We start from the raw sequence: 21,432 nt of genomic DNA on the forward strand, positions 1-21,432 counted from the left end.
TTCGAATCGACACCGAAACTTTCACTCTGTTTGAGAAAATAATTATCGGCATATCGACAACCGTTTCATCGTTCGATGACCAATGGTAACAGAGAACTATGGCGGAGCCAGGAAAAGCTCCTACTGGAAAATTGAAACGATGGAAACAATCGGAAGGCGAGATGAGGATATTGGCAACGAACGTAACGAAACGGTACACGGCAAGTGCATAGAAATCTGAAAGTTGTAATGAAGAAAAAATTGGAAAAATATCCGCAAGTATCGATTCCGCTCGCGCGCAATGTTGCAGCGAGTCTTGCGTTGCATTTAAATTGTATCCTAATTACCTCGGTCTCTGGAATCGATCGTACTCCCGCACTGACATTCACGACGACGGACGATACAGTTTTGTCGATGTTTATCCATTATCGGTGCTTTTGTTCGCCGGAATCCTTGCTCCTTCGTCGTATTCGGATTTATAGAAGGTACGAGTACGTTGCCAAGTTAACGTCGTGTACGCACAGGTACTTGTTGAGTTTACTTAACGAGATTTACCAGTATCCAATTACCTAAAGTGCTTTTCCGATAGTCGCTTCGCCTCCTATCAATCAAATTTCCCTTCGACCAACGGCCTGCTCGGTTTTCAAGCCTAGCCTACCGTTTCGAAATTCGACTAAGAAACCGTTGTTACGCGTGGAAATTGCTGCGTGGCCACCTCGCTTCTTGTCGGATCAAAACGTCTCCTCACTCGGCGGACGACTTGAAATAAAAAAAGTGGGGATAGCGAGTTGCTTATTTCGAGACAATACTGTATTCGTAAAATTGCAAATTTTCCGCTCTACTCGAGACATTTTCGCAAGATTGCTCGGGGTCGCCGCTCTGTTTTACGAGAAGCAGAATTGTTCTCGAGTTCATCGCATCCACGCTAATCTCATTTTCGATTCCATCCTCCGTGAAATAAGGTAATAAAGAAGTCGCGCGATCCGCAATCTTGAAATATTTTCGTTTCGTTTCGTTTCGTTTCGTCTCGTTTCGTTTCGTTTCGTTTAATCTTTCGGTTACCGAAAATCGATGAAATTTCCATTAGTGTCAATGAACATGGTAAACGATGCGTTAAATCCAGAACGCGATTACGCGACGGTTTCGTTACACTGTAACGACTAATTGCCCGTTCTAATTGCATCGTTGTTACTATTTAAAACGATAAATATAACGGTTCGAGCAACCAGCCATGCCAATGGAGATTCGTAAATATAGAGCGTGCAAAAATTGATGGTTCAAGTTTCGTGGGCGTGCCTTAATAAATTAAAAGCTTTGCTATTCAAACGAGCAGAAAAAGTAATTGGAAGTTACATGTAACGTTGCCGCTCTTATTTGTTTTTCTCCGTTTTCGTCGGTGTAGGGCTGTATTTGAAACGCGTGTTTCGAGGTTTTCATGCAGCAGCAGCAGCAGCAGCAGCACGCTTTCAGTTGAATACGTGCGCTTTGTCGGGCGAGACTAGACCAGATAAGGATCGATGCGATGCGATGCGATGTGTGGCGTGGCATGGCGTGGAGTAGCGTCTCCGAGTTCTGTCGTTAATATTCCACGAACCTTTTCAACTCCATCTTTTCAACCATAGCTTCCACAGACATGCATCGCGCGAGAAATAGATGGTATCGACGCAGGCTTTGATTGCGAATCGAGTTAAAGTCGGAAGAAGCGTCGAAAGCTGCCGTTGTAGGATAGAATTATAGGCGAAAAATAGGCAAACGAAGTAGACGAGGTTTACTCGCGTCTAGTTCGGTCGGCGTAAAAATGCATCGTTAGAAATTCGAAGGAATCCCTAATTGAGCTTCTAGCTAACGTTTTTAACCTATCAAAAATTTACGCATCCTTGGTTCTTTTACGAGACGCAGTTATCGCGTACCCCTGAATAGCTCAACGACTGTAACCGTGATCGCACAATTGCACAGAGTTTGGTTCGAAGGGTTTCTCTCCATAATTTTTCCGGCGTCAAAGTTCGGTGAGCAAATCATAATAAATTTAACGGAGGTCGGTTGGAAGTGTGTGTAGGTACGCGCATATCAGAACCGGGAGGGTTCGTTCCGCAATTAGGAAGGAAGCGTTGGACGCCAACCGCAAACTAATTGAATTCTTCTCATTATCCCTCGCAAAAGATGGCCAGCTCGGCTCCTTCCTACGGAGCCGTCGATCGAATCCACGATATGTAAATACGTTCAGAGACGGCAATTCTTATCTAGATACAATATCATTCTATCGTTGCGTATCAGTAACGCAAAACTTTTCATCTCCGGAGAAATCTACCGCGTTATTATCGGTAAGCTTTTTTTTTTTGTGTACGTGAAAGGGCGCTACGCGATATTCGGGGCCGATAACGATAATCGGAACCCCCGAAAGTTTCTGAATTCTGAACACCGACAAGATCTCGTCCGGTCGTCTTATACCCAACGATTTCCGCTGGAACGATCAGTCTTTAAATAAAATTGCACGCCGCCGCGCATAAATTTGCATGGAGAAGTTTGGGTTAGGACCACCGAATTATAACGTATACCGTTTCCGGCGTTTCTTTTCTTCTCTTCAATTTCCCCGCCCCGTGTTGAACTTGACGGCGATACGTCATATTGATAGCTATACGAATAACGTGTAAGCACTGTTTTCGAATCTTTTATTACTTTCCGAGTAGTTATTCTTGAACGCTGGTGGAAATCTACCGTAAAGTCTTTTTTTCTTTTTGTTCGCGTCGTCTTTTGTAGAATGTTACTTAATCATGCGTCTATCTGTGCGGCACCTCGGTGTAACGAATCACCGTGTGTCAGAGATGGAACGAGAAACGAAAGAGGAAGCAAGACGGAGGAGCAAATATCGCGTAGCCTGCTGCAACCCGTTCCATAGCTCGCATTTACTCGCTCATTTACCCTCCTGGCGTTTCCAGTGCAGCCTCGTAACAGTATTTCGCGGTGCCCCGACCAACTACACCCGCGCCATCGTCATCCTCGTCGTCTCGAACATGCTCCATCGAGTTAGCTTTGTTTGCAAGTTAAACGAGAATCTGATTATTTTTGGTGACGAACGCGCATCGCCACACCCTGACTTCCTACCAACTGCTGGGATTGAATACGAACGCTCGGAATCGATGCAACGAAGATAGACCGAATTGTCTCGCTCTGGCTCGGAAATAGAATCACAGTAGTACCTATATGTATATTCGGGCTTCGAAGGAAATACATATTTCGTCTGTCGTTTTTTTTTTCACAATCCCGTAAAACTGTAGCGACGAGGTACCCAAGAGAGTTCATCGAATCGCGAGAGCCGATAGAAGCTGTCGACTAGTTGTCACCGACCGGGCTAAAAGAAACGAAAAGGAAACGTAGTTGCGATTAAACAGAATTTCAGGAACTGGAAAGTGCACGCATATTATTTACTTACTCGACACGTGTAATTGTAGTCTTTTATCTAAAAATACCTCCTAGTTTTGTCGGGCTGGTGGTCGTTAGCGTTGCTACCCTTTTCCGTCGACAAAGGTACGGTCGTGTTGAAAATTTTCCTTCTTGTTCGCACGTTTGTTCGCCCCGTGACCCGTACTGTTCCTGCGCTGCTAACGCAATTTCCCGTCTAGAGATTAAGCCGATTTCCGCGCCATACAAACTCACACCTTTGCCTTGACATTAGTCTCGTCTCTCCTCCTCGTTCTCGGAAAATAAGCTACGTTATTCCTGCCTCGACACCGCGTCGCGTCGCAGAAAGAACGACGCAGGAATTAAGCAGTTTACGCACATTTTCAGTCGTTAATCATTTTCGAGTTTCACAGGTTTCGACGTGTTCGCTACTATCCGCGGTCATTTTCGCATACCGGTCTGTTTGGTTCGCCTGTCGATGCGGATTACCAGTTACGCGTCCACTGCTCTCCCTTTTTCAATCGCGTGCACGTCTTCCTTTACTTTCGGACCGTATCTCCGCGACTTTGCAATTCCGGCCGACTCCTACGCGTATCGACGAAAACGTTCGCGTCTCTTCGTCTTGTCCCTAGTCGGTTTCGTAGAAAAAGGAAGGCAATCACTTTGGGATTTTATCCCGGATTACCATGAACGAGAGAGAGAGAGAGAAAGAGAGAGGCTAAAAGGGAGGAAAAGGAGGCGACAGGAAACGCCTGGTAGGTGGAGAAACTCTTCGATTGCACCGGATTAAATGGAGACTTTGAGTAAAGCAAACACCGCCACGATGAAAGCATCTCTTCTCGCTTCTTCCCGGGATTCGTTTCCGATCGTCGCGTCGCGTCGTATGCATTATCGTATCGGAGATTCGAAAAGTAGGTGCACGTTTACAACCCTGAATTCTCACACCGAAGGCAAAGTCTGTAGCCGAATACGACGAATCCAGGTTGCGCCGAGACGGTCTCTCGTCTTATCCAAACAGTTGGATCGATCGAGATTAAAGAATCGCAAATACCCAGGGCGGGTACCAAGTTTGACGAAGGATACCGCGACGATTAAAACACTTTTTAATCCAATAATATTGGAAGATGCCTCGTAAAAGGATTATTGCAACGAACGGTACTACATCTTAGCGTAAACTGTTTAAGAAGTTTCCCGTTCGTCTATTCGAGCATCGGTTTTCTAAAATCGGATTCTCGTAACTTTGTTTCTCCATTATTCGTAAAAGAGCAGCAAAGTTTCGTCCGACCGTTCCAACGCGTTGAAAGGAGCTTGGAAGTTTGCGTGGCGAAACGTACGGACACAATCAACGCGCGGAGTGTTTTCGTCCTCGCTTCGCGTCGGTTCCCGAAGAAATCATTTTTGCGGCAAACCTCGCGTTAAATTGAGAAATATTTTGTGTCCGTAGCTTGCATTCGAACCGGAGACGAATAAGAACCGAAAAATCCTTTAAACGTCTTTACCGTTCCAAAGTTACTTGGAGCAATTTCGAAACTATAGCTCGCCTGTCTCCGTAGTTTCCTCGAGACTTCATTTCGGAGCAATCTTCTCGTAGAATTTCACCGAATGAATTTCTATATACACCTACATTGCCGCCAAGTAATCCACGGCTTTGATTCGGTAGCTACTGGAGCATAAAGTCTAGACTACAATCAGTCAACTCGAGGACAAAGCGTAGGAACGAGAACATCTGCTCGATGATATCTTTGATACTTCTCTAATTAGGTCTTACGAGACGCTGGTTGGAGCGTAGGAAAAGGACTGGTTTCTCTCCGCCTCTGACGAGAAGGTATTCAGGTTTGCTCGCTTAATCGAAAAATTCAAACGAAGGAGGATTTTTCGAAGCGATACGCGCGTCGAGTTTCTCTATAAAAGAAGACGTAAGAAAATTTGGTGATTTTTCAGATTGTACGCGAGACGAAAAAGACCGCGTCGGCGTTGTCCTTAAGCAGGATTCTTGACGAAGCCTTGGCATAAGTTGCATCTGCGGAACGTTATCGCGGTGAAATTGCTTGGCCAGGTTTCAAAAATATGCGAGTCATCGTGTATACCCTGCAGCGAGTCAAGTTGACGCACGCGTGAATATCTCGTTCCGCGTCCGTCGGACCGTGTAGCGCGAATGCGCTTTAATTTTGGAGAATTTGCGAATCGTTTCGTCGATCGATATCCGGGGTTTTTGTTTTATGGCAGAGACGGGCAAAATTTGATTCGAACGACGGTCTACGTATTAAATGAACGCCTAATAAATATTTTATCGTTTCTATTCGTTGGTCGAAATTTGTATCTAAATAAGAATTTTGCATGGAATTTTTAGCGTCGTTTGTCTGGTTTGCGTACCGTTAACGCGTGGAAACAAAATTTACCGAGACTTCGTATCGAAATGCGCAGGGACCGAGTCGATCGATGAGTGAAATCTCGCGAGTCACAAGAGAGAATACCGTCGCGCAGGGTAAAAAGTTTGTCCGCTTTCATGCAAATCCGGACTCTGTAATTGTCCGCTCAGCCAACGGCAACCAATGCCTCACCCTCTGGATCGAGTAAAATACAGCTACCGCGAACCCGGATCTTCCGTTCGCGCTTCCCCGCTTGCCTTCCTGTTCGATCAGCTGCGACGGATAACGGATCGACGATGCACGATCGCGGCGCGATAGATCCTGTCAAAGCTGACCAAATTCGTCGCGCGAGTACTCGTCGTTCGTGCAAACGGTAACCGGCGTTAATATTTCAACAGTTTTCTTTGACGCGTTGATCTGTTTTTCCTTGGATTGCCTGTTCCGATAGGATCGATAACGGACATCCTACCAAGACTAATGTTGTGATCCGATATCGATCATTGACGATCGAGACCTACGATACGGTTTGCTATGTAAATAGCCGTTAGCGAAGCACTCTTTAAATTTACATTTGGAACGTGCTTCGCGTCCAACCCCCTTCTCGAACCTCGACGATCGAGCTCGCAAGAAAGCTGGCCGGGTGCGAGCGTTCCCTTCGCGGAAAATTAACGATCCCTCGGAGTCGTCTCCCTTCGCCCCCATTTATTCGTCACGCGTCTAAAAAGCTCTTTCCTTTTGTGTTTCAGATCTCGGCTTGCAAGAGATACACGTTCGACGAATCGTCGGTAAGTTTCTAATCGAGTATGAAATTGTCGAGATTACGTTGTATTCGTTGCCGTCGACGATGAAAAGTCGAGTGGTTCGCTGTTGGATCGAAAGTTGCGCGGAAGTGGAATAACTCGCGAGGAAATTCACAGCGCGTTAGACGGTAAACGCTGATCGAGTGGCGTAACGCGTATAAACGCGCGTACGTCCGTTGCTCGTCTACGTGATGTCCGGACATCCGACATTGGACATCCGTGGCGCGTTACCAAGAATGACAGTCGCTATAAAGACTACGTTATCGTTGTAACGTACAACGACCCGGCTCCGAAGCGAGCTTTCTCGTCGAAACGAAAGCGATCCGTTCGAGACATCTACGAGAGACGACTTCTCTAAATAACTGTGTTCGATCGGTGCAACATTTCGCTCGGAAACGCGCGGAAAGTAAAGAAAACGAACGGTGAAACGTGCACGGACGAGACGCGCAAAGTTTATTTTTCCTGGGCATATCCGAGCAGCGTGGCAGGAACGCGGCGTAACCAAATATAACACCCTCCTGTCGGGATTCGTAAGCGCGTCAAGTTTCGTAGAGTCTCTGCTAATCGTATTTGGGACCTGTTCGACACGACCGGAAACTAAGTTAAGCGAGAACAGAGCAACGCGTACACAGAGCAACGTTCCCCGTCGCGTCGTTGAAACAGTCAGAGTGTGCGCTGTGCGGGACGCCCGCGCCGTTTCTATAATCCTCCCTTTTCACCGTCCAACTGTCGTCGTCGTCTTTCGCCTTTCGCCTTTCACCTTTCGTCCTTGGCGGAAACGGTCCAATGGAGCACCTATCGGACTCACTCCACGGCCCTGCCGCAAAACTAATTGCATTCGTAAAGGCATTAATATTCCCCATCGAATCGATCCAAAGAGGAAGGAAACTTGGTCTTCGGTCGGATTATCAGGGTTGAATTTGGATTTGCAATGTAATCCGTCGGAGAATTTACCTCTCGGAGGTGTCCAATTGGTTCCAATTACGCGTCGGATGATTATTATTTTATTTCTTCAAGCAGAACTATTTTGATCGAGATTCAGATTCGCGAAAGCGTGTATCGAGCAGTCGATCGAAACGAATTTCAGCCAGGAGGGCACACGTAAGAGTACGCGGAACGTGATCGGACGCAGCTGGGGAGTCGTTTATCGAACGAAAAGTGCTGGTTAAAGGGGTTAAAAGTGTAATTACGAAGCGGTTGGTGGCGCGATTTACATAATGCGGGCATTACGCGTAGCTGGTGGGATTTGGCGCGGCAACAGGCAACGCGAATCGAGGCGCGAGGCCACCTTCCGCCGTTATCAGTGTTCGCCAACGAAAAAACGAGAGGCCACGCGTTTGCCATCGCGATGACAATTGATTCCAAATTTCCAAATCGTTTTCTCCTCTCGGCTATGATTTTTACTCGTTAAAAATAAACGAGTTATCCGAATGATTCGTCGCAAACATCCCAGCGCGTGGCTACATTTCCGCGATATTTTTCGTTTGACGCGTTTGGAAAACGACGCGTAGCAGGGGTTCGTAATTCGTGCATGTCGCAGGCCATTTGGAAACGCGTTCGTCGCACCATCCTCCGCTTTCGACTCGTGTCTCCTTCCTCGTGTTCAGCTTTCGCTTCTGGACGAGTCCAGCTAGAAATTACGACTGCGAGAGCCAAATATGCCCGATGGTTTCGTCTGTCGCAGCACGCGACACCCGATAGGTTAACGTCGCCTTTCAAATTATCCCGGTTGGCAGTCCCCTACCGAAACTGAGAAATTCCCGATAGGTAATTACCGCGTCGGTGTCAGTTGCTACGGTACGCGAGAGCTGACGGGACAACTGACATCGGCCCGTACACTCGTTAGCAGCGACGCTTTCTCGCCATCATCTCCGTCTTTGTCAGAATTCGCTTCGATTAAAATCCAATCGACCATCTAGTCGAGTAGCGAGCGTTTTTGAGTGGTGAACGCGTTAAACCCACGAAGCGTAAGAGGATCGCGAGACGATTTAAGTTTAAAGCACTTTTCGTAGCTGTTTCATCCAACAGTTGGCGCGCAAAAGTAAATATCGAATCGACCCGACAGTGATGGACATCGAACGTCGAGCGACGCGAAATTGCACAGGGTACGGTAAACCTTTTGCCCAAGCAGACGCAACGCGACGTATCGTAACATGTCCGACAATAGAAAACGACGACGACGAGAACCGGTTGTCTGGGAGCTTGGTTGTATCGTCGGCGATGCCGCGACACGCGTCAGTTTAACCATTCGTGACTTTTAACGCGCGAAAACACCCATTTGGAGTAGAGTATTTTACGGAGGCTGCGGTCGCTGGGAAAAGTTGCACGGATGTAATTTCGATTTATTAACGGCTTAACGACGTTCGAGTTCATTCGCCTCGTGCTTTCCGATCGTTGACGCGCGAGCAGTTTTTCTTGTTTCGCATGCGGAAGATACGTACGCAAAATAATAGCCCTTCGTGGTCGTAATCGGTCGATCCGAAGCAAAACACGGCGGTGCTCCCCGCGGATGATTAAAGCGACGCTGATAAAACCGCTCGATCGCTTATCTTACGCGTGGCAAATCATCCCTTCCGCGCCCCGTATTCCTCGTAATCCTCCGACGACGTCGGATCGATAGCCAGGATAAAAGTACCCTTTCTCCGATCCATCTCGAACGCGATACATCGTCCAATGTATCATCGACTACATTTTCCGCTCGTCCGTGCTATAAATCTTTCGACTGCGTAAGACGAAATGAATCTCGACGTTCTCTCCTTTGGTTACTTACGACCGATATACGCGTACATCGATGTCTCGTTTTTTCATCGAATCTAATTTGAACGGTCGGTCGATGGGGACGAGCTCTTCCGAGCCAAGTAATCCGTTTTGTCGCGTTTCGCGGTTAGTCCGCCGAAAGGAGAAAGCATTCCATTATGCGGCGAGCCGATACACTAAGGGTTGTATCGTCGGTGGCGTTTCTCCTCCAAGATACAATTACCGACGCGGGCTTCTAAATCCAAAGCCCCTATTTAGGCTCCACGTTTGCTCGCGTGCACGCGAAGCGTTGCACCGGTCGCTTCGGGATCAAACTGCGATCGATGCGGTAAACGGTGCCGGTGACTCGGCCCCGGAAGAAATTACGACTAAAGAATCGTTTCGCGTTTACAATAGGATGAACTCGGTCGGAATCCGCGGAGGTGGCGGTAGGTATCCTGTAGCGGGGTTTAGATTCGGGGCGTTTAGCAGTGCGCGGCATCGGGTATTGATTGAATGGGAGGACACGGGTGCGAGAACAGGGCCGATGACGGGGACAGGGTTTGTGGATAGAGAAGAGAGGGAAATGAGGGTTGGTGACTGTCGGAAAGGACTGCGGTAGTGCGGTAAAACGGACGAAGGAAGGAAAGAAGGAAGGAAGGAAGAGCGAGAATGACTATTACTTCGGTCGGTGTCCGCTAACCATTGTTCCATTCCTATCGGGAAGAATAGAAACCAGTCCTGGATCATTCGAGTCGAGGACGGAGCTTTAAAGACGCGAAACCAATACTCCTATCGGTGGATGGCAGATGGTTCGATAGCGTTTTTCCTCGAGTCGATCATTTTCGTAAATCATGACGAGAGACGTAGCCGAGGCACGCTCGAGAACCGTGAAAATTGACGGCATCTTCTTCGCGACGTTTTCCGCATCGGAGTTGTAACTTTGTCTCGGGACTACGTTACACAACCAACCGCTATACCGCACTTCCTGAATCGGATCGGTTTATCGGATTTTAGTGGAAGCAAGAAAATGCTCGCACGGCCGATACCTATGGATGCCTATGGAACAGGGATAGGTAAACTTTTACTCGAACGATAGCCTTGTACCGAATGAAAAGGCGCGGTGCAACAATTTATTTTTAATATCTCTCGCCTCGATGGGAACAAAGGAAGAAGCGAAGGACAGCTGGGGGTTATTACGCGAACGCGTAATCTTAATAGTGCCTCTTCGGTTTCATTTCTCTCGGTTAATCGTAAATCGACCTTAACCAGACTACCACTTTCGTTCGGTACGGCATTTAAGCGCATCGAGATCGCACGATAGGGGATGAGAGCATTCGTTTGCAGTTGGATGGAATTTCAAGCAGCGCCAGTTCATTCCGCCTGTCCCTTTCTCCTTTCGCCTTTCCACCGGCACTGGCATGGAATACCACAGGTTATACATAAACCGTCCCTACGCATCGACCACCATTTTTCGTCTCTCGATCTCCCTCCGCAGTCCTCGATTCATACGAATCGAGTCCGCCAAGACCGAATCCCCGCTTCCATAACGTTTGAATAGCGTTAACGAGGAAATTTCGATGAATGCCACGGGGCAAATTAATTGGTTTGGTCAGCAGAGATCGAATCGTTTATCGGGTTCGAAGAATACTATTTCGATCTGGTTTCGATGGATTGGACCGTTGGCTCCGAAAATATCGCGACAAACAATAGCACAGCTTCGTTACCGCCGTCTGCGATCGTCGTTTAAGCGAACAAGGAACGAGATGCAAGTACATATGCAAAAGAAATTTTACGTTGCTCGCTTTACGGCGAGCCAAGGTGGAAGGGCGTGGTTCGACGAATCAAGCTGTTGTACGACTTGATCAAAATTTTCCAAATTATCGTTGTAAATTGTCCTCTGTCGACTTATAGCAATCGTTGGATCCAAGTTTGGTTGTGTTGGTTGCGAAGGCAGAAATAACGCGGAGGGTAACCTCTCTCCGAGGTTACGATGTCTCGAGGCGACATTGGGGTCGCGGTGCCCTGGAACGCCGCGCCGCGCCTCGGCGAATCGAGGGTGAAGGGTAGATTTCCAGGATGAGTCATCGGAAAAGCCCCGCGAAAAGCCCGAAACTATCTTCGGTACGCGTCTCGACGAGGACCGTGACTCATCGATGTCAACGATCGGAACGCAACGCGTTCTACCATCTCGCCACGCGAACTGCGAACGAATCATCGTTTGAATAGACGTTTCCCAAACTGCGTTTGTCGGACAGTCGGAAAATCGTAACAGATCGTACTTTCTTTTGCCAGGATATTCTTTCTATGCACCGAAACACTTATTTATCGCGCATCCGCGCGCCTATCGTCGAGTAGAAATCGCGTAGACGCGATATTTCTTTTCTCTGGACAACATCTTTTTTCGCGTAGAATCGTAAGAGGGGAAGCCACGGGTTGGTTCGAAGCTTCACGGTTTTGTTCCCGGCTGAGAAAAGAAGGAATCGGGGTCCTTGGAGCTCCGGCCGACCTCGTTCTATCGATTTACCGGGCAAAGCCGGGCAGAAGCGACGGCAAGAAGCGCTCCATTCCGGCAGCTGCGTTTCCCGTTGCAGCGTAACAGAACCACGTGCGCGGAATGCTTTCGGTCCGTTTGCCGTTTCTTCGTTCTTAAACGACCAGCGCCAACGTGTGAGAAGAGATCTCGGTGGAGTATGCGAGAACGAATCGGTGCGAAGCTTCCCATGTAATCGAATAGATTCGTCGAGTCGAGTCGAGTCGAGTCGAGTCGAGTCGAGTCGTCAAAGCTTTTTTCGATAAATTCACCGGAAACCTACCAGCAGAACCTTCGACTAACTACGATATACACCATATGCGAGCATACGCGCGAGACGAAAACGAAGCAGCCTAAATACAGAACAGGCTAGGGATGTCAGCGCAACGAAACGATCGAACCGTGGCGTGGTTTCGGTAAAACACCGGTTCCGTTGAACCTGCCCGTCTAAAAATAATCGCTACTTTGAAACGTATCCGAATGGTGCAGTTGTTCGTGTATTACTCGTACACGCCGATTCCACGCGATATCTCGTGACTCGTTTCCAAAACTATCGCACCCTTTTCGATCGATACATTCGACAGAGCATCGGATTCTTGTCTTGCCGAATTATGCCGTGAACCAAAAAGTAAAGGGTCGCGCTTGGAAAGGTTAAGAACCGGCGTTCCAACCCCTCGGGACGTTCCGCGCGACACTGTAAGCAAAGAAATTGATTTATCGGTCCTTGGTCTACGACGGTAGCCGACTGCGCGTTTCTCTTTTTTCGAATCGGAAACCACCTACACGGTATATCCATTGCCTTCCAACCGTGAACAGTTGCTCTAGGATCGAACTGGAAAGGGGTCGACGAGCTTGGTCGAACGCGGATAAAAAAGATTCATTTTAGCGGCATCGAGAGAAACAGGGCGAAGCGCTTTTGCAGTCGCAGTCGTTTCGACGTTAGACTTACGAGTGACAGGCAGGAAATTAGGATTTCTGAAACTACGCGACGAGAGTGGAAACATTGGCGCTCGGTGAGGTGTTGCCGCGCAGACGTTTCGATGGAAAATCGATTTCCGGTAACAGCTCGGACTGCTGGTACATCGCGAGTAACACAGTCACCGTGATTTTCATTGTTTTTTTTTTGTATCCGGTCTAGGCCGGATCGATACGGAAATCGAAACGCGCTTCCAGTTGGAAATTTCTGCGTTAACCAACGACAGGTGCGCTCCGGTGACTCGCGCGAAACGTAAAAACGTTTCTCCTCCTCGAGTTGCGTGGTCACTGGTCGGATTAACGACGTGTTACGTGATCGTTTATTCGGTTGTTTTGGAAGTAGAGAAACAAACGCGTGGATACTGTGGCGTACGAAAAACGGCATCAATTATCCACCTTTGTACGACCATATCGAGCTCGTAATTAAAAATTGTCGGGCGAAACGATATCGCGAGTACCGGAAAAGTGACTCGTCGAAGTTGTCGAAACGCGTATTCGATAGGAAAAATGGACATGCCGATTATCGCGGTTCCGGCTCTGTCCCATCCGTTTTATCCGCGTCATAGGGACGACGGATAACGGGGTTTGTCACTTTGGCCTCGATTACAAAGTTTTCGTTCTATTCGTCGCGTTCGCGGATTACAAACGAGGCGGATGTGTTCCTCGTCGATCGCGAGAATTTATCGTCGACGTTGGCCGTTGGCGGTTGGCCGTTGGTCGCGGTCTCGCTGAGAAAAATTCATAGACGCGTCGACGAACCCAGCGTGGTTTTCCAGCCCTACGAGTTGCACGTCGGGGTAATTCGACGGGAATTTACGGTCGCGCGATCGTCTATAGCATGGCGTGCGCTCCCGTATCGAGCTATTTCGGTACGAACAGGGCCAAACCAAACATAAAGCGAAAATGGAACGACGAGCAGCGTATGGGAATTAACCGTGTACCCGATGCGTACCCCGACTAACGCAAATAGCTGTGCCGAGCATCTCGGACCAAACCGAGCGATCCGAGTCCACGTGCGCGCGATCGCACGTGCACCGCGTCACGGGAAACTACTACTTGCGATCTAGCAAGAATGAAAGTACAGTCTTGGAAGTTGCACTCGAATCGTGGTAATCCATATGTTTCGACAAAGTGGGTGTCCTTCCTAAAATATATATTTGGGCAACGTTAACGACGATGCCTCCAACTCGATTCAAACTAGTCCAAATTGAACGAAACGACTGCTGGTGCTACTGCTTCGCGTAGATACGTTTCTTTGTCTAGCTTTAGCCATTCTTCGGCCACGTTTCATAGAAAGCGACTCGGAATCGCTGAGTTGGGTGAAAAAGCAATCCACGGGGGGCAAGTGCTCGCTGGCAATCTTCCAATTCGCTGGGATTTTTCTACGAATGGCCGGGATCTCCGACTCTCTCCGCGGCGCGCGGCGTTCGGTTTCTCTAGCGGACGAAGAGGTGGTAAATAGCAGGAACGGAGACGTAAACGCAAACGGTGGAGCATGTCCTGCCGACGGGCTGGCATCGGCCGGTCTCGATAATCGAGGTGTCGATGCCTGACTCGAAACGCACCACGAGCTCTACGTATAGGCGCTAGTTGCTGGCAGTCTGCCAACTACTCGCCTCCCCTATCGATGCCTTCGGTGTTGACCGACAAACAAAAGAGGTCTCTGTATTGTCCTCGACCGGCGAATGCAGGTCGAGGATCCATCCAGTGGCCAGCTTCCGTCCGAACCATATCGAGTTTCGTAAAGGTCGATCGATGCTCGTCGACCGTCAGGATACCACCGCTGAATACCTTGCTATCGATCAACTTCACCATCGATCGGCCGACGTCATCGCGGCGTCGGACAATTTCCGCGGATTATAATTTATCAAAAATATACGCGGATTGCACGGCTCGACAAACTTCCTACCGCGGTATCGTCGATCGCATTCGACAATCACGATGCGTCTACTTCCCGATCGAGTAACGGCCGAGTACAGCTGGTAAAGGCAACTCGAACGCGATTCGCGTTAAGCGAATTTCTGCGACGTCGGTGGGAAGCCCGACGTTGGTTGAGAAGCGGTTGATTGACGGATGCACGAAACGGCAATCGCCGACTAATGGCAGTGTCGCGCGACCTCGCTCGCAGAGAATCGATTCCATAGTTTCATTCCCCGTGAAGTGTTAACCGCATCGTCGATTTGCTCGTTCACGAGAACGATACGCTTCTCGGTCGACCGACGAGAAAGACATCGTAGAATCGAAAAAGAATTGGCGCGAAAAAAAGTTTAGGTACCTAGCGGTTAACGGTTATCGCTGCAGCGAGCAGAGACGAGTTCAATGCGAAATATCATTTCGTTTCGTAAAAGTTTGTCCAGCACCGACTCGTAGTCGATACGATCGAGAATAGATCGAGTTCGTCGAGACCAAAGCGCAAAGCCGTAATTAGAAAGGTATCAGAGCACGCTTCAGGGAACGCTTCTTCCTGCCGAACCGATCTTTCCTGGTTGTCTACTCGCGTTACGAGACGAGAATTCAGAAAGTGCGGTCTCGCGTGTAATTCAACGACGACGCAGTTTCGTTTATTTCGCCTCCCCTCGATGGTGGCTTGGTTGCGATTTAGTCATCGCGAGAATACTTATTCCGCTTACGCGAACGTAGACGTGCTTTCCGATCTTGTTCGAGGATCGCGAAATTCGTCGGCTCAAACGGTTTTCGAAGTTTGCGTTCAACACTGGAATATTTTCTCGAATATTCGTCGAATCGACGATGGTTGTAAATGAAAAGAAACGAATTTTGGCGTCAGCCACAGGCTTGGATGGAAGAGTGGAAAGAACACGAATCGATTCGAACGTGTTCGGTCGTTGTCAGAGAATTCGGAATATATATCCGTAGTATATAGGCGGACGCGTGTTCCTGCTTTCCTCGCTTATGCAGTCGCGTTAGTAGCTGTCGGAATGTCGGCGTAGGCGTTCCGGAAGTAGAAGTAACGAGCGGTAGCACGATGCCACGGAGTAGTACGTCGCGTCGGTGTGAGCAAGTAAGTGGTTGCTGCGAGATAAACCACCTTCCCAGATTGCTGCCCAGCGCAAACTAATTAAGGGAGACCCACCCTTTGCTTGCAAACGCAACGGTTATACGTTACGGTCGAAACATTCAGGATTCGTGGCAGCCCGTTTGGACATCGAGCTCGAACGCTGTTCCTGCCGGAGTTAACCGTTTTCGTCGCCGTCTCTCGTGCATTTCCGACCGATGCGATCTGTCTTGCATCTTACGCTTCGACGGAAAGAAACTTTGACGATCGATGCGATGACCGCTTCGGCGGCTAATTAACGTTCTCCGGTATTCGTACCGCGGGTCACGCCGGGATCGATACATTAACGTCGTACCGGGTCACGATTCGCTCCGAAATGCAACTCGAGCAGGGACGATAATCGCCGACAAACTAGACTTTATTTCTGCTCGTTAAGGAGACACCGCGTACGTACGTAGAGAATATGCGAAAGCGCGAGTCGTTGCGAAAGGAATGCGTAAAGGCGGAAAAGTCGAAAGGTGAGTAGCATTATCAGCATCTAACGCAAAGCACTTTGCGTCTTTTCCAGAACGTTATACGCTGCGTCGAATATCATACGAAAATAACACAGACGAGACAAAGAGTTTCTCTTCAGCCTCCCGTTGCGAGAAAAACTGTAAGAGCTTCTTACGCCGGGAGTTAAAGAACAAACGAAACGAGAAACGAACAGGAGAGGATGACGAAGGTTGCACGTTCCGACGCGAACGCCTCTTTCAAACTCGACAACCTGCAAATCGAACAGACGAAAAGTCGAGAGACGGAGAGATAGCAATTTTCCTCGTTTCGGTTACAACATTGTTCCGACTATATTTCCTTTCCCTCTTAGCTAATAACGCGTTATTATACGCGACTCCGGTTTGCGGAGTAGGATTGGAACGTAACGTTCCAACTTGGTCGTATCGGTGAAATTCCAACGGGACATTAGCGGCAAGTTGACTTTGGCTAGACAGTTCAGAAATTATGCCCTTTGACGACGGCCGCGCCGACGCGACGGTTGGACTGATTCCGTTTCCCCGCGAAATTAATAAAATCCTTGCTCTCCATTTCAGATCCCCGCGGCATCGAAAGCGTGTTTCAACGGCGGTTGAAAGCGTGTTTCAAAATAATTTTTGTTCGCTCTATTACACCAAGCTGATCGCGATCGGGATCGGTCGCGAACGGGACGATGGAAATTCATCGTATTTTATTCAGGTGGGAAATGTCTCGAATGCTTCTGTTCTCGTTCGTTTCCGTGGCTAAGATGCGCGCGAAGCAGTAGAACCGGTAACGAAGGTTGCTAGACACGTTTCGCTTCCTTTTCGTCGTATTTCACCTCGAAACATCCTTAAAAAATTGCATTTTCAGCATAGTTGGATCCAACGACTTTCTCTCGTTCTTCCTTGAAAAAGTAGAGCGGAACGATTCTATGCTCCGTTTTTAACTCTGTTAGCACGTGTCTATGCTTTCTTCGACTGTCGAAAAGTCTAATTTTGAGAAACACTTCGAACCGATCGCGCGCGCTCGAGAGAGAGAGAGAGACGCTTTGTCCCGCGCACGTCGCGGGAGATTTGGGCGGGAGGATTAAGCTGATACAGCCAAGACGAAGTAGTAATTTCATCGGAATCGGTTTTATTCGCCCTTCCCGGCAGTTTTCTTTCCCTCGAGGAGGACGCGCAGGACCCTTCCACGCGAGCCAGATGGTTCCATGCGCCGCGCCGAACGGGACGTTCGCGTCCATTCGATTTTCCATTAGATTCACGGCCGGCCATTCGTCTCACCGAGTTTCTGCAGCACGGCGGACGGTCCATCGGCCCGTAATGCTCTTCGATTTTTCTCTTTCGAGGGGATTTTCCTTGTACTAGAGCGCTGCCTGTTCTTGGAGACGTCGCGATAAATTATTCAGGAAACGTAACGCCGTGTACGGTTAACTCATCGACAATATTTCTCCGTTATGCGTTCTTCGCTCCGATGCTCTTACGCGTTCTCCTTCCAAGAGTTCTTTCCTGTGAATTAGTCCTCCCTATGATTAGCTTGCCGCGAATCCTTGACCATTGTTCGGCGACGAAAAGCTTTTTCCGCGAACCTTTCAAGCGCTCCACGACTTTTAAGCCTTTCATATTCTCCAACAGAAATCCACCTACTCGAGCCACCGTTACGCGGAAACGACCTTTTTCCTTCCTCCGACCGCGCTTGGTTCTCCTGTCGCGATCGAAACAGCAATTTTTCATCGTAATGCAACCAAAGGAATTCTGTAGATCTTTGTACGCCTCGAATTTTGCAAATTTTGCAAATTTTGCAGAAACTATTTCTTTATCGTGCTAACATGTATCGAGCGCGATGAGACCGAATACTCGAAGCTGAAATGTTCCAAGTCGTAGCGGGCAACGAGGGATGTTCCGTGTAGCCATGGCGACAAGCTGACTCATGGGGCAGAAAGTTGACGTCGAAAAGGAGAGTCCGTGGCTGGGCGGTGGCACGTATCGGAGGATGATGAATCCTCGGCTGGAGTACTAGTTTCGTAGACTATTGTTCCGGTCGGGAATCTTGCTGTGCGATCGGGACGAGGACCGTGAAAAGGAAACCTCGAGTCGCGATCCGTGGAACGACGCGTTCTTCCGCTTGGTATAGAAAGAAAGAGCGTAGAAAGAAAGTAAATTCGAAGTAAATTTCTCAAGTTACGCCAAATTTTCTATGAAATTTTGATGACTCATTTTCACTAATTCGGTCGGAAAATATGTCCTCGCTACAGTAAGAATCGTAATATCGACGGAACGGAATCTCAATTTCAGCTTCCTCGAATATCTGGGTGACGGTATAGGGCACCTACCATGGGATTATCTTGGCGGCATCGGAAATGATTGTTCTCTTTGAAAATAGACTCTCCGACTCTCTTCGTCCCTCGCTCTGTAGACCTCCCTTTCGGCGCGTTATCAAACGAGAAGAAGTAGGTTTCATCTTGCTTCGTTCGGGTCAGTTTCTCTGATGTGGTACGAATGTAGGCGGTCGTAAGGTCTCGCAGCGTAAAACCGAGCGATATCTGGCTAGGTAAGAAATTTTGTCCAAGTAATCATCTCGGAAAAGCAGCTTCTGTCGTCGAAGAAGCCAAAGAACCGGCTTTGCCAAGCCACGAGCAAAGGAAAAAGTTTTGTTTGACCCCGAATCGGGAGCCAAAGTAGACCGCAACCGTTACAATTCGGCGGGCAACGGTCTAAAGTAAAGGTAAGATTCTTTAATTTCTCGTTACCAATCGCTCCGGAAGCTTTCCCGAGCTTTTCTCCTTTGAACGGAATTGGCTGTTCGAAACTCGCGACCGTATCGTTCTCCTCGAGCATCCTCAACATCCCCTGGATCCAGGAAGATAACTGGAAAATCCGCCATTTAATCCCGCGCCGTTTGTCACGCGTGTCGCACACTTTATAGAGCCTGCACGCGCAGCCAATTCCCTCTCGAGACATTCAAGATTCTCGACAGCGAGACCGTGGCATAGAATTGGAAACGGAGCGAGAAATCTTTTGTTTCGCGCCTTTGCTTCGTTGCGCTCGCGATCATCTCTGTTCACCTTACGGCCATAACCCTGAAGCTACGCGAAAGCGTTGCCTCGCTTTAGGTACCGAGCTTGTGCCGCGACGCGGTAACGACTGCCTTTTTACTCGATGCTAACGATCTTTTTTCTCAGAGTTCAAGTTCAACCGACGATCGAAAACCCTCGCGAAATCGCGTGCGAGAAGCCGCTGGTAAAGCTACTAAACATGGCTCGCAACGTTACGCGACGCGCGCGCCAAGCATTCCTTCTAAATGCAGAACCAACAGGTTTTAATCTGTAAACAAAGCGACGACCGTGCGAACGCTTACAGCAAACGCGGTTATTGGATTTCCGAGAGGTCAATGTCGCGGAGAAATAGCATAAACGAGAACGCGTTACATACACGCGAGAACCGGCAAGCGGTGCGGAGTCGATTCGTCGAGGAGATCCTATAGATGCGACTTTTGTTCGGCTGATCCGTTAAACGGGAAACAAGTATCCCCGATGTTTCGCTCGAAAGGAGTTAACGGCAAGATCGCGTGGACGATTAAATTGATTCGAGGATGTTTGCGTTTCGAGGAGGTAATCGCGTATGTGAAAAGTTGAGGTTGCGGCGGGCGCGGACGTCTGGCTAATCGTCCGAGCATCGATCCGTTCCATTAGACTGGTGCACCAGCCGAGCGTCGAGGAAGCGGTTTACCACGACAAAGGAAAAATAATGAAAAAGGATAAAAACGCCGAGCGAGCGGTATTACTTTTCAAGATAAAAGCTACCTAACCTACAAACAACCTCGTATCGGCCGAGTCATTAGCAGAGGATTCTTCGCGTCCCTTCCTTCCTCTCTTAATCATAGTCCTTTCTTAATCGGTCGTAAAATCTCGATATTATTCCGTACCGTCGGAGACGTCGTGCAACCACTCGAATCGTTCCTTCGATTATTACGGTTAAATTAACTTTCCCCGATCCGTACTCGTTTCTCGATCGTTGCTTCGCGCTTAAAACAACGCGATGGTTTCCGAAACGCTAAAAATTCTTGCGGCATAGACGAGAAGGAAGTGAACTCGACCAAGCCCGTTCTGTCGGAAGATCTCTCTTGAAATGTTCGCTGAAGGGAAAACGGGGAGAGTTGTAGAGTCGAGACATCGAAGGGTAAAAACTACGAAAACAGTCGTCGCCGAGACTTTAACGACTCTCGGAACGATAACTCGCCCCCGAAACGTTTTTACAACATCCTCGTTTTTCTCTTCTGTTTAGTTGACGTCGTTGAAAGCGACGAAACTGGAGGTATCGCAACCTCTTTAATCGCAGCTTTAATCTAACACGATACGCGGCAGTCTAATACCTATCGAGCCCACGATTCTTTAATCGCGTGCACAAAGTAGCAATCTTATCGTTTACAAGAAAGCTTCGGTATAAGCGCTGTTTAGACAGTAGAAAGAAGGCTGGGCAAAGATATTCTCGTTAGCCAATCTTTGATCAGGCGCTCGGAAAAGATCGCGTAAACGTTGAAAAGTGGCCGATAATGTAAGGGAAATTGTTATAAATAGCGCTGGTAAATATATTGTAAACCTCCTACATATACGTACATGTACTCGTACCCTCGCAAATACAATCTTTCCTCTTCGAGTTCGCAAAAGACGATTTACATTGACTTTTTCCGCCTATATCGCAGTTTACGCGATACTACTAAAAATCCTTTTTCCTTAGATACGGAAGGCATATCGTTGCTTCGTAATGATGTTTGCGCAACCCTTGCGTGGCCATTTCCGAGATAATTAACGTCGGTGCCGTCGTTTCTTAACGAGACGACGAGGGTTGCGCACCATTATCTTTGCGTCGGTAGCAGGATGGCCAGGATTTTTAATTAACAGAGAGATTCGCTAGCCATCTCTCGCGGAGCTTTGTCGGTGACGAAAATGAAACAACTAACGCAGTCGCGAGCAAAATTAACGTTTCGAGGAGAATCGTCGAATCAAGGGTAAGTGAGTGGACGTCTCGAGGCGTCTCGAGGCGTCTCAAAGGCGTCTCCTGCTCGAAACCGTTATCGTTGACCTGTTCCCGGATGCGTCCCATACGGACAAAATAT

The 21,432-nt window shown here is 48.4% G+C and overlaps 1 protein-coding gene across 4 annotated transcripts in view; it reads left to right on the forward strand.

Moving 5' to 3' along the window:
• The window catches only part of LOC128880447 (protein tincar), a 52,230-nt gene that overhangs the window by 13,580 nt on the left and 17,218 nt on the right, over positions 1 to 21,432 (forward strand). For 3 of the 4 annotated variants that reach the window (XM_054130544.1, XM_054130542.1, XM_054130545.1), the window contains exon 1: positions 6,492 to 6,532. The exons of the other annotated variant lie outside the window; for it this stretch is intronic. The gene's annotated coding sequence lies outside the window, so the exon portion shown is untranslated. Of the gene's footprint in view, positions 1 to 6,491; positions 6,533 to 21,432 lie in introns of those variants that run through there. 4 annotated transcript variants of the gene reach the window in all.

This window comes from Hylaeus volcanicus, chromosome 7 (assembly GCF_026283585.1).
Source record: "Hylaeus volcanicus isolate JK05 chromosome 7, UHH_iyHylVolc1.0_haploid, whole genome shotgun sequence".
Lineage (NCBI taxonomy): Eukaryota > Metazoa > Arthropoda > Insecta > Hymenoptera > Colletidae > Hylaeus > Hylaeus volcanicus.